A 15850-nucleotide genomic window follows, 5' to 3' on the forward strand; every position below is an offset into this window, starting at 1 on the left:
ACTAACTTTCCCAAATCACCAATGACAGCGCAAGATAGATGACAGGGAGCTCTCTCTCTCTCTCTCTCTCTCTCTCTCTCTGTGTGTGTGTGTGTGTGTGTGTGTGTGTGTGTGTGTGTGTGAGAGAGAGAGAGAGAGAGAGAGATTTTCCTGACTACTTATGATAGTATATGTGTCTGCATGAACACATGTGTGAATGCATGAACAGGGTAAAAGGATGCAATGAGTCAATGCTATGTATAAACCTCTTTGTGAACTTTTTAATTGGAAGGTGGCATATAAATGTTCCCTTACCTTGGGGCTGCATTGAGGATGCACCAGTGCTGGAAAGTTGGTTAGGATTGGGCCCTTGATATGCTTAGGCAGCACTCCTAGACACACTTACCTGGGAGTAAATCTCACTGAATCCAGTGGGGCTTAGTTCTGAGTAGACAAGCATGGGATTGTGTTGTCAATTTCTTAATAACATGCAGCATATATGTGTAGTAAGTATGTAACTGTGTGAAATCTGCAGCCAAGGTCAGCTGTTTGAGCAATACCTTGTGTTTGTGAGCAGAAGACTGGGTTGTGTTAGGCTGGTTTGTGTTACCAGTATCATGTATAGATGTATTTCTTGATGGCAGGAAATTTTCAAGCACATGCCACAGCTGTACACCTTAGTTCAGACTTCCCATGCAAGGGATCTGGTGTAGTCAATAGCAGTAGTATACAAGTCTGCTCCAGGTAGAGGCATGAGTTTGTATGAACTGGGCCTGACTTTAGAGGCTTGGAACTCTAGCAGCCTTATTGGCAGGACATCACTAAGAGTCTTGCCTGCACATAATTTGCAATATGGGGTGAAATATAACCAAAACATTCACTGGTTCATGAGAGCAAATACAATCCTAAGCACAGATTAGTCAAAGGAAGAGGACATGGAGGCAAATTATACCAGTGATATACATGTATCTGGTGCGCTAACAGCACATCTATATGCAGTTTTCGAAGTCCATAAAACACTTTATGAGTTTTATTCTGACTCTTAATGTTTTGCTTTCTAGTTCTAAAATGAAGACTTTTATTTTTTAATGCAAACATTATCAGCACCTCCGCCCAAAGTCACACACCTCAATGATCTGTTTCGGTGGGGCTTTCTCCCATTGCAATATGGTCATAGCAAAAAAGATGAAGAGAAACACAGCTCTTTTGGGGCTGGCTGGGAAAACAATTAGTGAGGGCACAATGTTTTTTTTCATTTTTACATATACAAATTCATAAGCGTGTCATTTTTGACAAAAGCCTATTACCAAGCTCCCTCTACAGGAAGATTTAATAAGGGCTCGGTATTCTTCCAAATTGCCTGCCTTTTCCAGGCTTCCTCATTCACACTATATGAGCAGAGGCTTATTTCTCAAGAGGTTCTTCTCAGTTACTGTTATCAGTGTGGTATTTTTATGCATCACTGAATTGAATTACATTTTAAGTAGCTGTTCTAGGTTTGACTACATTCATTCAGGCTGGAGTAATTAAATCAATGAGACCCGGGCACAATGTAGCCTTTCTGCTGTGACACGAGGCAAAGTATAAAGGAACGCTGCAGAGCCAGTTAATAGGAATTAAAAACAGGAGAATAAGAATGCAATGTCCACTGGTTGCCGTGAATGATCTAAACAAGGAGTTTGAATGGTATTCTTTCAGAAGTCGTCCCCCCCCCCAATATAAGATCTTTAGAAGGACCATTGCATAGAGACCATTCCTTTCAATGGGGGCTTTCACAAGGTAATGTCTCAGCAGGGTCTGCCCTTCCGTAGTCTTTCTTAAGAGACAAAGGGCACAATCCTAACCCTCTTTCCAGCGCTGACATAAGGGCAATGCAGCTCTAAAGTAAGGGAACAAGCATTCCCTTACTTTGAGGAGGCCTCCATGACTGCCCCCAACTGCCAGATGCAGCACACATCTTCATTGGCACCATGATGCCAGTTCTGGAAAGTTGGTTTGGATTTGGGCCAAAGAGAGAGAAGGCAAATTCTTGACTGGAACCGAAATGTCTCCAAATGTTTGGAAGTGGCCCGTTAACAGACACCAGCATTATGGCACCATGTGTTGATTTGAACCAGGGTTTCTGACTTGGAAAGCCAGTGCTCCAGGCCAGCGAATTCCAACCAGTGTGCTGTGGCACTTGGTGTACCTTGAAAGGTTCGCAGGTGTGCTTGCAGGAGTTTGGAGCAGAGCAATTGAAAATTGCTGAGGTTGAAAATAGCAACAGCGGTTGACAATAGCTTCCTCTGCTAGAGGAAGAGGTACAGACAATCGTGACTACAGACAGTTGCCCCAGAAACAGCCACAGAACCCAAAAGCACCTCCCAGAAACCAGAAGTGACATCACAAGAGGCCAAGACCATAGAGAAGGCCATAGAGGTCAATGGGCCATGATAAGAAAAACATTGAAAATCGCTGCTGTAAACCCACTGGTGGAAAAAACCCCGTTTCCCCCACTGTTTTACTTTGAACATTTCAATTAAATAAATAAATATTATATGTATGTATTTTTAGATCTATAACCTGTTTTGTTTTTTTAAAACTGAAGCCCCTATGGCTGGGCAATTCAAATGAAATATCTTGAAATTTACATATTTATTTCTCTATCTAGCCATTCATCTAGGAGCAGCTGATGATGTAGTATGTGCTTCCTTATGACACAATCTGCACGGCTATATAGTGAAGTGATTGGTACCTCCATTACTTTTAGCAGTGGAGATCTGGGCCAGGAGTGGAATCAGGCAAACACAGCCTGAGTACTTTGCAGCCAGGGATTTAAAAACCTGGCTATAGTCTAGTGGGGGACAAGCGAATATCAGCCAAGATCAGTCAGCCCTTCCTGGTGATAATGGAGGCTGGTTCGTCAGGAAGGCTGATCATGTGGGAGGAGGAGGACTGGGGTAAGTTTAACCCCTTCCCTTCCCTTAACAGAAGAAGGAAACTTTGAAGATTTTTTCCTTAAGGCAAGCCTTGACCTGCAGCCAGCCCCCTTCTACAGCAGAGCCCAGTGGACCTCTTCTTCAGTGGAGCCCAGGTGAACCCAATGCAAACCTGGAGGAGTACACCCCCTGGTGGAAATACAGAGCATTCACATTCCACTTTTCAGAGCATGATACCATAGTCTCCCGAGACTGAAGGAATGCAATGATGACGCATTCTATACATACATTTCAGTCAGTGCAGGTAAAATCCATGTACATGGATTGCTGCACTGCAAAATGAACCCAAGAACAGCCATTCACACAGACGTGTACACAGGTACAACTATTCTGTACCAGCATACCATGTAAACTGCCTTTGGGTGTCATCTCCTGGGGATACATGAAACAAAGGTGAGAATGGCAAAGGTAAAACTTGCCTTGTAATATGGGAACCTGATCTTGAGCGCAACCAGGGCTACAACACATAGTTGTGACTTCTCAGGAAAATGAGGCCATACCATGCACTTCTGCTGTACACATGCTTTGAGAGTCTTCTAAAAGGCTCCAGCTTCCTTATTTGTAAACATTTTCCAACATGGAGGAGGGGATCAGATAAAAGGGCACCATATTAGAAGCTCCTGGGGACACAAAAGGATTCCAACAACTAGAGAACAGCACACTGCTAGCATGACTAGCAGTCAACTAACCATTTTGCCAACTTACCAACTTACAAAGGCAAGCCACCACCTAAACCCACCCCTCAAATTCTGCTGCCCATCTGCCTACTCCCGCCAGTGCACACCACTGATGATGCACTTTTGGGGGGGGGCAAGTGAGCCCACCCACTACCTACCTGATAGTCCCATCATCTTCCTGTGAGCTCTCTGAGCTTGTGGGAGTAGGATGGAGCCAGCCACCAGACAGAAGACGGGCCAGGGGACTTGGCAGGCAGGTGCAAGGTACAGCACTTCCCCCAGTATTCCTCCAGAGGTAAACATTTCAACCAGCCTTATGATTGGGCTGGCCCTGGCTGCTTGTTCCAATGGTGCTGTGGGCATCTGCTATAGGTAGAAAGGCTACTACTGGGACTGAGCCTGGCTCATTTTACAGCCCAATCCTAACTTGCGCTGGAAACAGACAGGTTGGCATGCCTGCACTGTATCCAGTGCAAGTTTGGGGTCTAAAGCAGCGCAACTCAAGGCAAGGGGAATCACTTGCCCTTACCCTGTGTTGTGCTGTAGTGACCCCAGTGGGTCTCCTTGGATCTGCACCACCTCAGGAGGTGACATTTTTAGGCCAGCGCAAGGGACTTGTGCTGGCCCAACTTCCCCTTTGGATTGCACCCTTATTTTGTCACCTACTTAATCTTGGTGTCATTTTAAATTTGCACGTTATACTTGATTGGAGGGAGGTAAACTATCTGATCACTCCCTTCTCTTGGCTGAGATGGACAGATTTGACTGCCCGGGCATCGCCCATGCCAATCTCGGTACTCCAAACATGAAGGAATTACCCCAATCTCTACAGTAGAGATGCTGTAAAAGAACTGAAATTCGTGGTATCAAAAGGTGCTGAGCAATTTTATAAGATGAAGAGAGCTAAATTAACTCTGTCAAGTTCACGACAAAGATCGACTGCAAGGGCAACTAAAGCTGTCTCTATCCCACATCCAGGCTAGCAGACAGATTAAAATGGGTCAAGGTAAGACGGGTCATCCAGGAATGGCTAGAGTGGCTCAACTGCCACCCATTCTCACACTTTTCCTAGGAAGGGCAGATTGGAAACAGGTTTAAAGCTAGCCAAATCTACCTTCTCAGGGGTGATTTCATAAGTGGGGCACTTGCTGTGGGCCCATGCCCACAGAAGGGGCCACACCCAACTCTTGAAGCAGGGGTCTGCTGCAGCCACTGCCTGATAAACCAGGGCCCATGAGGCTGTTTTCTGGGTGATTCTTGGGGACCAGCAGGAAACCACCCTCTTTTTCTTTTGGCACCATTTTACAAATTCCAGATATTTCACCCCCAATGAAGCATCAGGGCTCGTGTCTCAGGACTGTTGATGGCACTGCTGCTGCTGCTCCCCTTGGAATCTGACAGCAGCAGGCTGGTCCCCTTGCATCCCCCAGCACCGTTCTTCATTTCGCAGATGTCAGCTCTCCAGTGCTGCACCAGCAGGTAGAATACTTAAGATGTGTTAACCGCTCTCTATGGCTGCAGTCATCGTGAGACATGTTTAGATTTGGCCACTGTGGCACGAGCATCATCCTGAATCTCCTCATGCCACCAACAAAGCACTAGAATTGCAGCTCATTCATTTCAAAAGGGCTTTACACCATCCATGCACATCCATTAACATCCATGCACATCCATTAACTCCTTGCCACAGGATGTGATGATGGCGTCTAGCCTGGACGCCTTTAAAAGGGGATTGGACAAGTTTCTGGAGGAAAAATCCATTATGGGGTACAAGCCATGATGTGTATGCGCAACCTCCTGATTTTAGAAATGGGTTATGTCAGAATGCCAGATGCAAGGGAGGGCACCAGGATGAGGTCTCTTGTTATCTGGTGTGCTCCCTGGGGCATTTGGTGGGCCTCTGTGAGATACAGGAAGCTGGACTAGATGGGCCTATGGCCTGATCCAGTGGGGCTGTTCTTATGTTCTTATGTTCATGCACTAGAGCAGTGTTTCTCAAACTGTGGGTTGGGACCCACTAGGTGGGTCATGAGCCAATTTCAGGTGGGTCCCAATTCATTTCAGCATTTTATTCTTAATATATTAGACTTGATACTACCATGGTATGTGACTGCATTTTGGGAAATGTTATAGACTTGTACTTTTAACAAGCTACTATGTATATTTTTTTAAATAATGATAGTAAATGGGACTTACTCCTGGGTAAGTGTTGGTAGGATTGCAGGCTAGGATTGTTAAAAAATTTCCTGCTTGATGATGTCACTTCCGGTCATGACATCACTTCCGTGGGTTCTGACAGATTCTCATTCTAAAAAGTGGGTCCTGGTGCTAAATGTGTGAGAACCACTGCACTAGAGGCAAGTAGAAGCCTATGGGGTAGGACTACATGAGATCTCACTCAACTATACTGATTCAGCAAGGATTTCTAGCTATAATCAGTCCTGAATTCTTTTTCAAATTATGGATCCCAAGACTTGGCGTTCACAAGTGAAATAATATACTTTGTCCCTGCAGATGTTTGTTTCTCAAATGTTTCATGGTTATTCCCAAATTCAGTGGACACTATTAACTTGCACATCTGAGCTCCAAATTCGTACCTTACCTTCATGTGGGTAGCAGAGTGGTGTGTCCCCTCTATCATGCTGATGATATATGAGCCGGAGCCTTCCTCATGTAAATGCCTAGGCTCCATGTATGCATTCTTTTTTGTCTTCATAAAAAAAAGGAGAATTGGGCATGCTGGGGCCCTGCGTAGTCATTGCATCACTTGCGGGGGGGACGGGACAGGACAGATGGACAATGATCTACCATTTCATGGTAGATCATGGGGGGTGTTGATCTTCCTTTTACATGGACATCTCAGGTAATGTATGAACCAGGGCACTGACTACTAAATCCAAAACTTTGCTTTAAAACAAGAATCTACATCCTTTAATGTCGCCTGATTATATTATTTTACACAGATAATTTGTCAGTCATCGATTTCAGAAAGGCTTGATGCAAAACCAAGTGGCAGAAGGAGAAACTCCGTGGCCCGGGAGCGTGAAAAATGGCAGCAGTGTGATAATTCTGGAACCTCCTGCGCCTTCTGTATTTGATGACTTTCCCCTGCATAGTAATGTGTCTTTTAAAAAAAAAGAGGGGAAAAAACCCCTCTGATAGATGTTACAAGGAGTGTATCTCTTTCACTGAGACAGAACATTTTAATTTCCTGACACCTTTTAGTGATTGCTTCAATTTCCAAAGATTTTGATAAAATCATGTGGTTTAAGAGGATCAGGATTGAATGCCCTGCTCCAGCAGCAATTTAATGAAATGCTGCAGTTTCAGTGTTTCATTTGACATAACCTAGCTCAGAGGTCTAATAAATGCTGTGTGATAAATGCTGGAGCTACAATTGTAAAAATATACTTGTAATTGGGTTAATATGCCTTAAAATACTACCTATCAGTTATCTTTCTTTTTGCCCGTTATATGACTTGTACTGTAAAGACCAGGCAATGGAGTTTACTCTGCTTTAATCTGCCCCCTCCCCATTTGGTGAAATGTCCTTTAATGCATGATATAGTAATGTGCTGCTATATAGAATCCCTCTCTAAATACACTAAAGTCTGTTTTTCTGTCCTGATTTGATAGCAACCTGAGAGATTTGGCACACCATTTGAAATACAAGACAAATACAGATGTACATATACAGCACACTGTTAGCAGTTACACAAACAGCTTATCCTTCCCAACTGAGGGGCACAAAAAGTAACATTTTCAAAACTGCCTACATGATTGAGTGGCTATGGGGTGTACTTGCAGAAGCAAAAATGGCAAACTGAGCGTTCTACTGAAAGAAATAATGTCTGTGTTGAAAGGGGCAATTCACGACCCACAAGAACCAGCAATATTTTAGCTTGCAACTGAGTACCTTAAAGAAATATGCTAGTTGGGCCATTTATTCCAGTCGCCTCTGGATTCAGCCCTTGAGCATTTTCTTCAAGGATTCATAATCATGCTGATGAATGCACATTCCTTGCACATCCTGGATCATATAGTCCAGACTGAAGTAAAAGAATATTCCAGAACTTTCCTCAAGGTGGCTGCTTAAATCTCAGTTTGACTTTTAAAATCACTCCCATTTTCCTGATCCAGTTTCATCCATATTTTTTTAACCCTGGTTCAGTTCTGGTTCAGGCATCAACTTTAAAAAAAAAACTTCAGGAACTACTTCAGGCACTTTGAACCAATTTTGAACCATTTACATACATTCCACAAATAATCTTTGTGGAATTCAAAACAAACACTTTCAATTACAGTACAACACTATAAAATGAAAGCAATACAAACTATTTCACTTGAGAAGGAAATATATTATTTTTTCAACTACTTAGTTTTGAAGTTTTTAAAAGTATTTCCAAAAGAAAGCACATATGAGCTTACTCTGTTTTACCCTTATGGTGAAAATCCTTGATTTTTCCCTATTTCCCTATTTCATTTTTCACCTATTTTGGACCTTTGAGGCACCTTGGGGCTTTTGTGATTCCTCAGCATCCTGAGATACTGCTGAGTCATACAGATGGAGTAGCCATTATCCCTTTCTTGCTTATTGTTGAGCATCTTCTTCTCCATCCATTGGCATCCTTCAGCCTCAGAAGACTACGGTATCGCGCTCTGAATGGTGGTTCTGGAACAGCATCTAGTGTGGCTGAAAAGGCCGATTTGGGAGTGACAATCCCTTCCACACTGGGAGCAAGTGTAGTCTGTCCCTGGTCTGTCTCCGTGGCTATGGGCCTTCCTTCTTTGCCTCTTTGCCTCAGTCTGCTGACCAAGTGTCTCTTCAAACTGGAGAGGCCATGCTGCACAGCCTGCCTCCAAGCGGGATGCTCAGGAGTCAAGGTTTCCCATCTGTCGAGGTCCATTCCTAAGGCCTTCAGATCGCTCTTGCAGATATCCTTGTACCGCAGCTGTGGTCCGCCTGTAGGGCGCTTTCCCTGCATAAGTTCTCCATAGAGGAGATCCTTTGGGATCCAGCCATCGTCCATTCTCACGACATGACCAAGCCAATGCAGGCGCCTTTGTTTTAGTAGTGCATACATGCTAGGGATGCCAGCTCGTTCCTTTACTGTGTTATTTGGAACTTTGTCCTGCCAGGTGATACCGAGGATGCGTCGGAGGCAGCGCATGTGGAAAGCATTCAGCTTCCTCTCCTGTCATGTGCGAAGAGTCCAGGACTCACTGCAGTACAGAAGTGCACTCAAGACGCAAGCTCTGTAGACCTGGTATGTTCCATCAGCTTCTTGTTGGACCGGACTCTCTTTGTGAGTCTGGAAAATGTGGTAGCTGCTTTACCGATGAGTTTGTTTAGCTCAGTTTCAAGAGAAAGAGTGTCGGAGATTGTTGAGCTAAGGTATGCAAAGTCCTAGACAACCTCCAGTTCATGCACAGAGATTGTAATGCAGGGAGGTGAATCCACATCCTGAACCATGACCTGTGTTTTCTTCAGGCTGATTGTCAGTCCAAAATCTTGGCAGGCCTTGCTGAAATCATTCATGAGCTGCTGAAGATCTTTGGCAGAGTGGGTGGTGATAGCTGCATCATTGGCAAAAAGGAAGTCACCCAGACATTTCAGCTGGGCTTTGTTCTCAGTCTGGAGAGGTTGAAGAGCTTTCCATCTGATCTGGTCCGGAGATAGATGCCTTCTGTTGTAGTTCCAAAGGTGTGCTTCAGCAGGACAGCAAAGAAAATCCCAAACAAGGTCGGCGCAAGAACACAGCCCTGCTTCACTCTGCTTCGGATGTCAAAGGGGTCTGATGTGGAGCCATCAAAGACTACAGTGCCCTTCATGTCCTCGTGGAAAGACCTGATGATGCTGAGGAGCCTGGGTGGACATCCGATCTTGGGGAGAATCTTGAAAAGGCCGTCCCTGCTGACCAGGCTGAAAGCCTTCGTGAGGTCTATGAAGGCTACAAAGAGTGGCTATCATTGTTCCCTGCATTTCTCCTGCAACTGCCTAAGGGAGAATACCATATCAGTGGTGGACCTGTTGGCTTGGAATCCACACTGCGATTCTGGGTAGACACTCTCTGCAAGTACCTGGAGCCTCTTTAGTGCAACTCGGGCAAACAGCTTCAGGCAAACAATGCTAAGGAGAGAGATGCCGCTGTCGTTATCACAGTCACCCCTGTTGCCTTTGTTCTTGTACAGTGTGACGATGTTTGCATCCCTCATGTCCTGTGGTACTCCACCTTCTCTCCAGCAGAGGCAGAGGATTTCATGCAGTTCAGTGACAATAATCCCTTTGCAGCACTTTAGAACTTCAGCAGGGATTCTGTCTTTCCCAGATGCCTTGCCAGAGGCAAGGGACTCCAGGGCCATGTTAAGTTCTGCTAGGGTTGGTTCACTGTCAAGCTCCTCCAACACAGGCAGGCACTCAGTGTTGTTCAGTGCTTCTTCAGTTACTACATTTTCTTTGGAATACAGCTCAGAGTAGTGCTGCACCCAGCATCCCATCTGCTGCACCCAGTCCTGGGATGACCTCGCCTGTGGCAGACCTCAGAGGGGCAATTTTCTTCTGTGTTGGACCTAGAGCCTGCTTGATACCATCATACATCCCCTTGATGTTGCCTGTGTCAGCTGCTATCTGTATTTGGGAATGGAGCTGGAGCCAGTAGTCATTAGCACACCTCCTGGCAGTCTGCTGGACTTTTCTGCGAGCAACTCGGAGGACCTGCAGGTTGCGCTCACTGGGACAGGCTTTGTATGCTGCTTGAGTTCTCCTCTTTTCCTCAATGACTGGTGTCAGCTCCTCAAAGTGGGCTTCAAACCAATCTGCTGTCTTGGTCTTCTTGCCGAATATGGACAAGGTTGTGTTGTAAACGGCATTCTTGAAATGTTCCCATCTGTTGGATGCATTTGCATCGGCCGGACCTGGAAGAGATTCCTCAAGTGCTCGTGCAAATTCCTCCACTTTTCCCTGATCACAGGTCTTGCTGGTGTCAATGCGAGGTCTTCCTTCCTTTTTCGTGTGATGCAGTCTCTTTCTTCGCAGTTTCACTCTGCTGCACACCAGGGAGTGGTCAGTGTTGCAGTCAGCACCCTGATAACTGCATGTGATCTTGATGCTGGTGAAAATCAGGTCGAGCTGGTGCCAGTGCTTTGATCTTGGGTATCTCCAAGAGACTCTATGTTGGGGCTTCATGTTGAAGAACGTGTTGCTGACGCAGAGACCATGATGACAGCAAAACTCTAGTAGGCGTTGGCCATTTTCATTCACCTTCCCAGTGCCAAACTGACCTAAACAAGTGGGTCGTTAACTCTGATCAGCACCAATTCTAGCATTTGAAATCGCCAAGGATGAACAATGGCTCTTTCTCGGGAATGTTCTTGATAATGGTGGCCAGGTCATCATAGAATTTGTCTTTAGCTTCTGTTGGAGATGACAGTTGGTGCATATGCACTGATGAGAGTGGCCAGTCCTGCTGATGAGTGGAGCTGCAGTAACAAAATTCTTTCACTTCCTGCAATAGGTGGGATGATGAATCCCAGCAGGGTATTTCTGACTGCAAAGCCAACACCACGTTCCCTGGTCTCATTTAGTGGTTTTCCCTGCCAGAAAAATGAGAAATTTCTCTTCTTGACAGATCCGGAATCTAGCAGCCTCGTCTCTTGAAGGGCGACGATGTCCATCTGCAGTCTGCTCAGTTCCATGCCGATGAAAGCTGTTTTCCATGCATCGTCTATTTCTTGCAGGTCGTCAGAAAAGCCATGTGTCATTGTCCTAACGTTCCAGGTGCCCAGCTTTAGGGCAGGAGTTTTCTTTTTTCTGTTGCATGGTGCAGAGTTGTCGATCCGCTTGTCAGTTTTCACCCTAAACCCCACGCACCCCGTGAGGTTAACAGACTGTGGCAAGGCAGCACCTTACTGGCTGGGGACTGCCCAGCTTAAGGCGGGCGTAGCTGCCCAATGAGATGCAATGACCTCACCCACTGTGGGAAGCAGTGTCACGCTCTACACCAGTGTTTCTCAAACTGTGGGTCAGGACCCACTAGGTGGGTCACGAACCAATTTCAGGTGGGTCCCCATTCATTTCAATATTTTATTTTTAATATATTAGACTTGATGCTACTATGGAATGTGATTGCATTTGGGGAAATGTTACAGACCTGTACTTTTAACAGGCTACTCTGTATATTCTTTTAGCAATGATAGTAGATGGGATTTACTCCTGGGTTAGTGTGGGTAGGATTACAGCCTAGGAATGTTAAAACCGTTCCTGCTTGATGATGTCACTTCCGGTCATGACATTACTTCCGGTGGGTCCTGACAGATTCTCATTCTTCAAAGTGGGTCCTAGAGCTAACTGTGTGAGAACCACAGCTCTACGCCAATTGAGCGAAGACTTATAACCGGTAAACTGCTTCTTCCTGAGTTGTGCCAATGCTGAATGGCGAAGTTGGAGTGTCCTCTCCAGTGCGAAAAGCCTGGGTAAATATGGAGGACAGACTGTTACCCATGCAGCAAATCCCCCAACTGACCAGTAAACAAGGGACTTGGCTTTGAGCTGATACAATGAACCAAGAAACCCATCTGATTTCCAAGAGCAGGAAATTCAGATGACTCAGCTGACCCAAAATATCTGATCCCACCGATAAATTGGAGTAACACTCACTGGTTACAAAAACAGGGCATAACACTCCTTGGTACGTTTGTTCAGGTCCTGCATTGTGAGATCTAACTCACTCACCTTGCTGCAGCTGTGTGTGCAAGGATCAGGTCCCTGGAACAGTAAGAGTAAGTGGGCTAGGAAAATGCCTAATGAATCATTTTGGGCTTTATTTGTTGCTTGCCTTTATCGTCTTTGCCAACTCCCAGTTCCCCTCCCCTTTTCCTAATTTTTAATTTTATTTTTTTTTGCAGTTTTTCATCCACTGTTTTCATAAATTTTTAAATAAACTTCTTTCATTTTGACAGTTTCTCACCTGGCATCAGTTCACTCAGGGGGCAGCAGGTTAGCCATTTACCAGACCACCCACGTTCACGATGGTTTTCTAAAGTACCCAATAGACTGAGTCACAGCCCGATCCTAACTAAATACCACCACCCCCTAGTAATACAACTGTGCCAGTGGAGCATGTGTGCATCCAGTGAGGGGCAGTTGAGAGGTCTCCTCAAGGTTAGGGAACTTCTGTTTCCTTACCTTGGAAGAAGACTCCCCTATCCCATGGGTCCTCAGATCTGCACCAGATATTTGGCTGGTGCAAATACAAGGAGAGTAAGAAAAAGCAAACGGGGGAAGGAATGGAGCTAGGATATAGGCAGGGTCTCAGAGGGGGATTTTATCAGAGTGAACAAAGTTTCTTTTGGGCCCTTCCAAAGCAGGAGGGGAGGGGATGAAATGGAGCGGAGGAGTGTGGTGGCAACAGTGGGCAGAACAGGGGTGAGGAGGGGGAAAAACAGGGCAGAAGGAGATGGCAACAGCTGGAAAATGTTCTGGATGCAATAATATGGAAAGCCAAATGCACTCCTAAGTCATTCTAAAATCTTTTAAATATAGAAAATAATTGCAGAACATAAGCATCACCATAGTTACGCTCACACTAGAAAGGGAAGTGTCCTGTTTGCACCAAAACCTACTTCTGCAGCAGCTGTAATCTGGCAGCTATGTCCCTGAGCTCCTATGCACTTCAGGGCAAGTGGATCTATATGCCAAAGAGCTACTGTAGCAGGTCAATTTTCTCCCAGATCTGACACTGTTAAGGAGTGTCATATATGCATTCCTTGGCCCAGCACATATGGATTTTGGTAGCAGCAGCGGCCACGCATCTAGCATCCCATGGTAGCATTGAGTCCAGGTGACATAGGAAAATATAAGATCCCAGGAAATTTCTGGGCCCCCATCTTTGGTTCCTGGGCCCCCTTTTTGACTCTGGGCCCTTGTACAAATTATCCCATTTACCTCCTCTCATGTGCCCTGGATATCACGCTGCAAGGCAGCTGGTAACTGCAGTCTCCCTGCCCTGTTCCGCCTCCCACTCACCCCCTCCCTGCCCAGACACTCCCCCAATCTTCCCCCTTCCGGCCCTGTTCTGTCCCCACTAGCTTAACACCTCTGCAGGAGGTAGCCAGCTGTGGGAGCAGGGCTCTAGTGCCGCTGCCAATTGCAGTGGCACTAACAAAATGGCTGCCATTTCACAGAAGAATAGTGTTCCACTGTCAGAACAGGCGGTCCTCATCAGGACTGGGCTGTCATGCTAATCTCAGCAGCAGTGGCATCACTGGGATTCGCGTCACCCGGTGCGGGAGGCCTGCGCGTCACCCCATGCAGTGGGCAGGGCAAAGCCCCAGGTGGTGGGCTTGGTGATGTACCATTGCCCCACCCCCACTGGTTTTTTGGCTATACCTTTTGTTAGAACATAGATATTTCAATGTGGTTTGTTTCATCACATTCTGCATGAAATTACACATTGATGGATATATAACATGATGGTCTTATTCCTCCAAATTCTGATTTTAGTGATTTTGAAAACTTGTAGAGTCTCACACACACCCTGTGTCAACTTACTAACACCTTATTGCAGCAGTTCTCAAACTTTTAGCATTGGGACCCACTTTTTAGAATGACAACCTGTCCAGGACCCATTGGAAGTGATGTCATGGCCAGAAGTGACATCATTAACCAAATTAAAATAAATAATTATAAATAATTAAATTAAAATAAAAGAAATAATTAAATAAGGAGGAGCCAGTCCTGTTCCACCAAGTGAATCTACTCTGAAGTAAGTCCCATAGGGGTCAATGGGGCTTACTCAGGAAAGTGTGGGTAGGATTGCAGCCTGTGAGCCCAATCCTATGCATGTCTACTCAGAAGTAAGTCCCATAGTGGTCAATGGAGCTTACTCTGTAGTCTGCCTACAATAACAACCCCCCCCCAAAAAAAAATCAGTAAGATTTCCAGCCCTCCCCAGTGCCCAGTTTAAAGTTCTTCTATTTCAAACAGATCAAGATAAAGACCCACCTGGCTTTGTAAGTGCAAAATAGAAAACTTCTTCTTACCAGCTGAAGCCTCTTTTTGGTCCTTTTTAGTGGGGGGGGGGGGACTTCTGGATCTGCCTTTTGGAGCAGCTCCATCAGATTGGGACCATTCTGGTGTCCTCACATTCCCCTTTGCCTGGCGTGACCACCAGCCAAGGCTTGCCTGCCTATTCAAGAATAAATGCGACGTGAGGCTGCTTTGCTTTCCATAGGGCTCAATAGGGCAGCTGGGAAGCAAGGACCTCCTTCTCAGGTGTTTTTGTGGGCTGCTGCATTGATTGGATCAGGACCATTCTGATGTCCTTGGAGTCTTCTCCGCCTGCCTTTTTCTACAGACTAAGGCAAGTCCGTCTACTCGTGAGTAAATGCAGCCACGTGGCTTCGTTTCAATAGACTGACAGCTGGGAGGGAGGGAGGCAGGGACCTCCTTCTTGTGTTTTTGGGGACTGCATTCATTGGATGGGATCATTCTGGTGTTGTTGGATTCCTCTCAGCCTGCCCTTACTATGGCTTTCATTTTCATTTTCCATAGGACTCCATGCAGTTTTTCTTTCCAGTTTTTTGGCCATAATCTTTGAATGAAAGGAGCTGTTTCAATTCTGTTTTTTTCATTGCACTCCGCTGGCCATTCCGCATCCAACGGTGTATGGCATGATGGGGTAGCTCCTGAAGCCGCAATGTTAGCACGTCACCCCCAGGGCATGTCACCCCCCCAGGTGCATCACCCAGTGCGGCCCACACCCCCCAGCGACACCACTGCTCAGCAGATGGACTGACTAAGGCAGTACTTTTCAACCTTTCTCATCTTGCAGCACACTGGCAAGGCACTAAAATGGTCAAGGAACACCATCAGCTTTTTGACAATTGACAAGGCACACTGTGCTGTCAATGGGGGTTCACATCCCACAGTGGTCCTATTGATAAATGACCCTCTCCCAAATTCCTGTAGCACATCTGGGGACCATTCGTGGCACACCAGTGGTTGAAAATGGTTGAAAATGGCTGGACTAGGGCCTATTGCTTCTCTGTTGCTAGTCAAAGAAAACAAGCTTTCCAAAGCTTCTACACCTTTCTCAACAGTTAACCTACACCTGCCCACAGTGAACCCCATGGTCCTCCCCTACATTTTGTGCCCACAGTGAACTATGTTACAAAAAAAAGAAAAACAGGCCAATGACACATTCCCTGCAATGTATA

The sequence above is a fragment of the Tiliqua scincoides genome, chromosome 3 (assembly GCF_035046505.1).
Source record: "Tiliqua scincoides isolate rTilSci1 chromosome 3, rTilSci1.hap2, whole genome shotgun sequence".
Taxonomy (NCBI): domain Eukaryota; kingdom Metazoa; phylum Chordata; class Lepidosauria; order Squamata; family Scincidae; genus Tiliqua; species Tiliqua scincoides.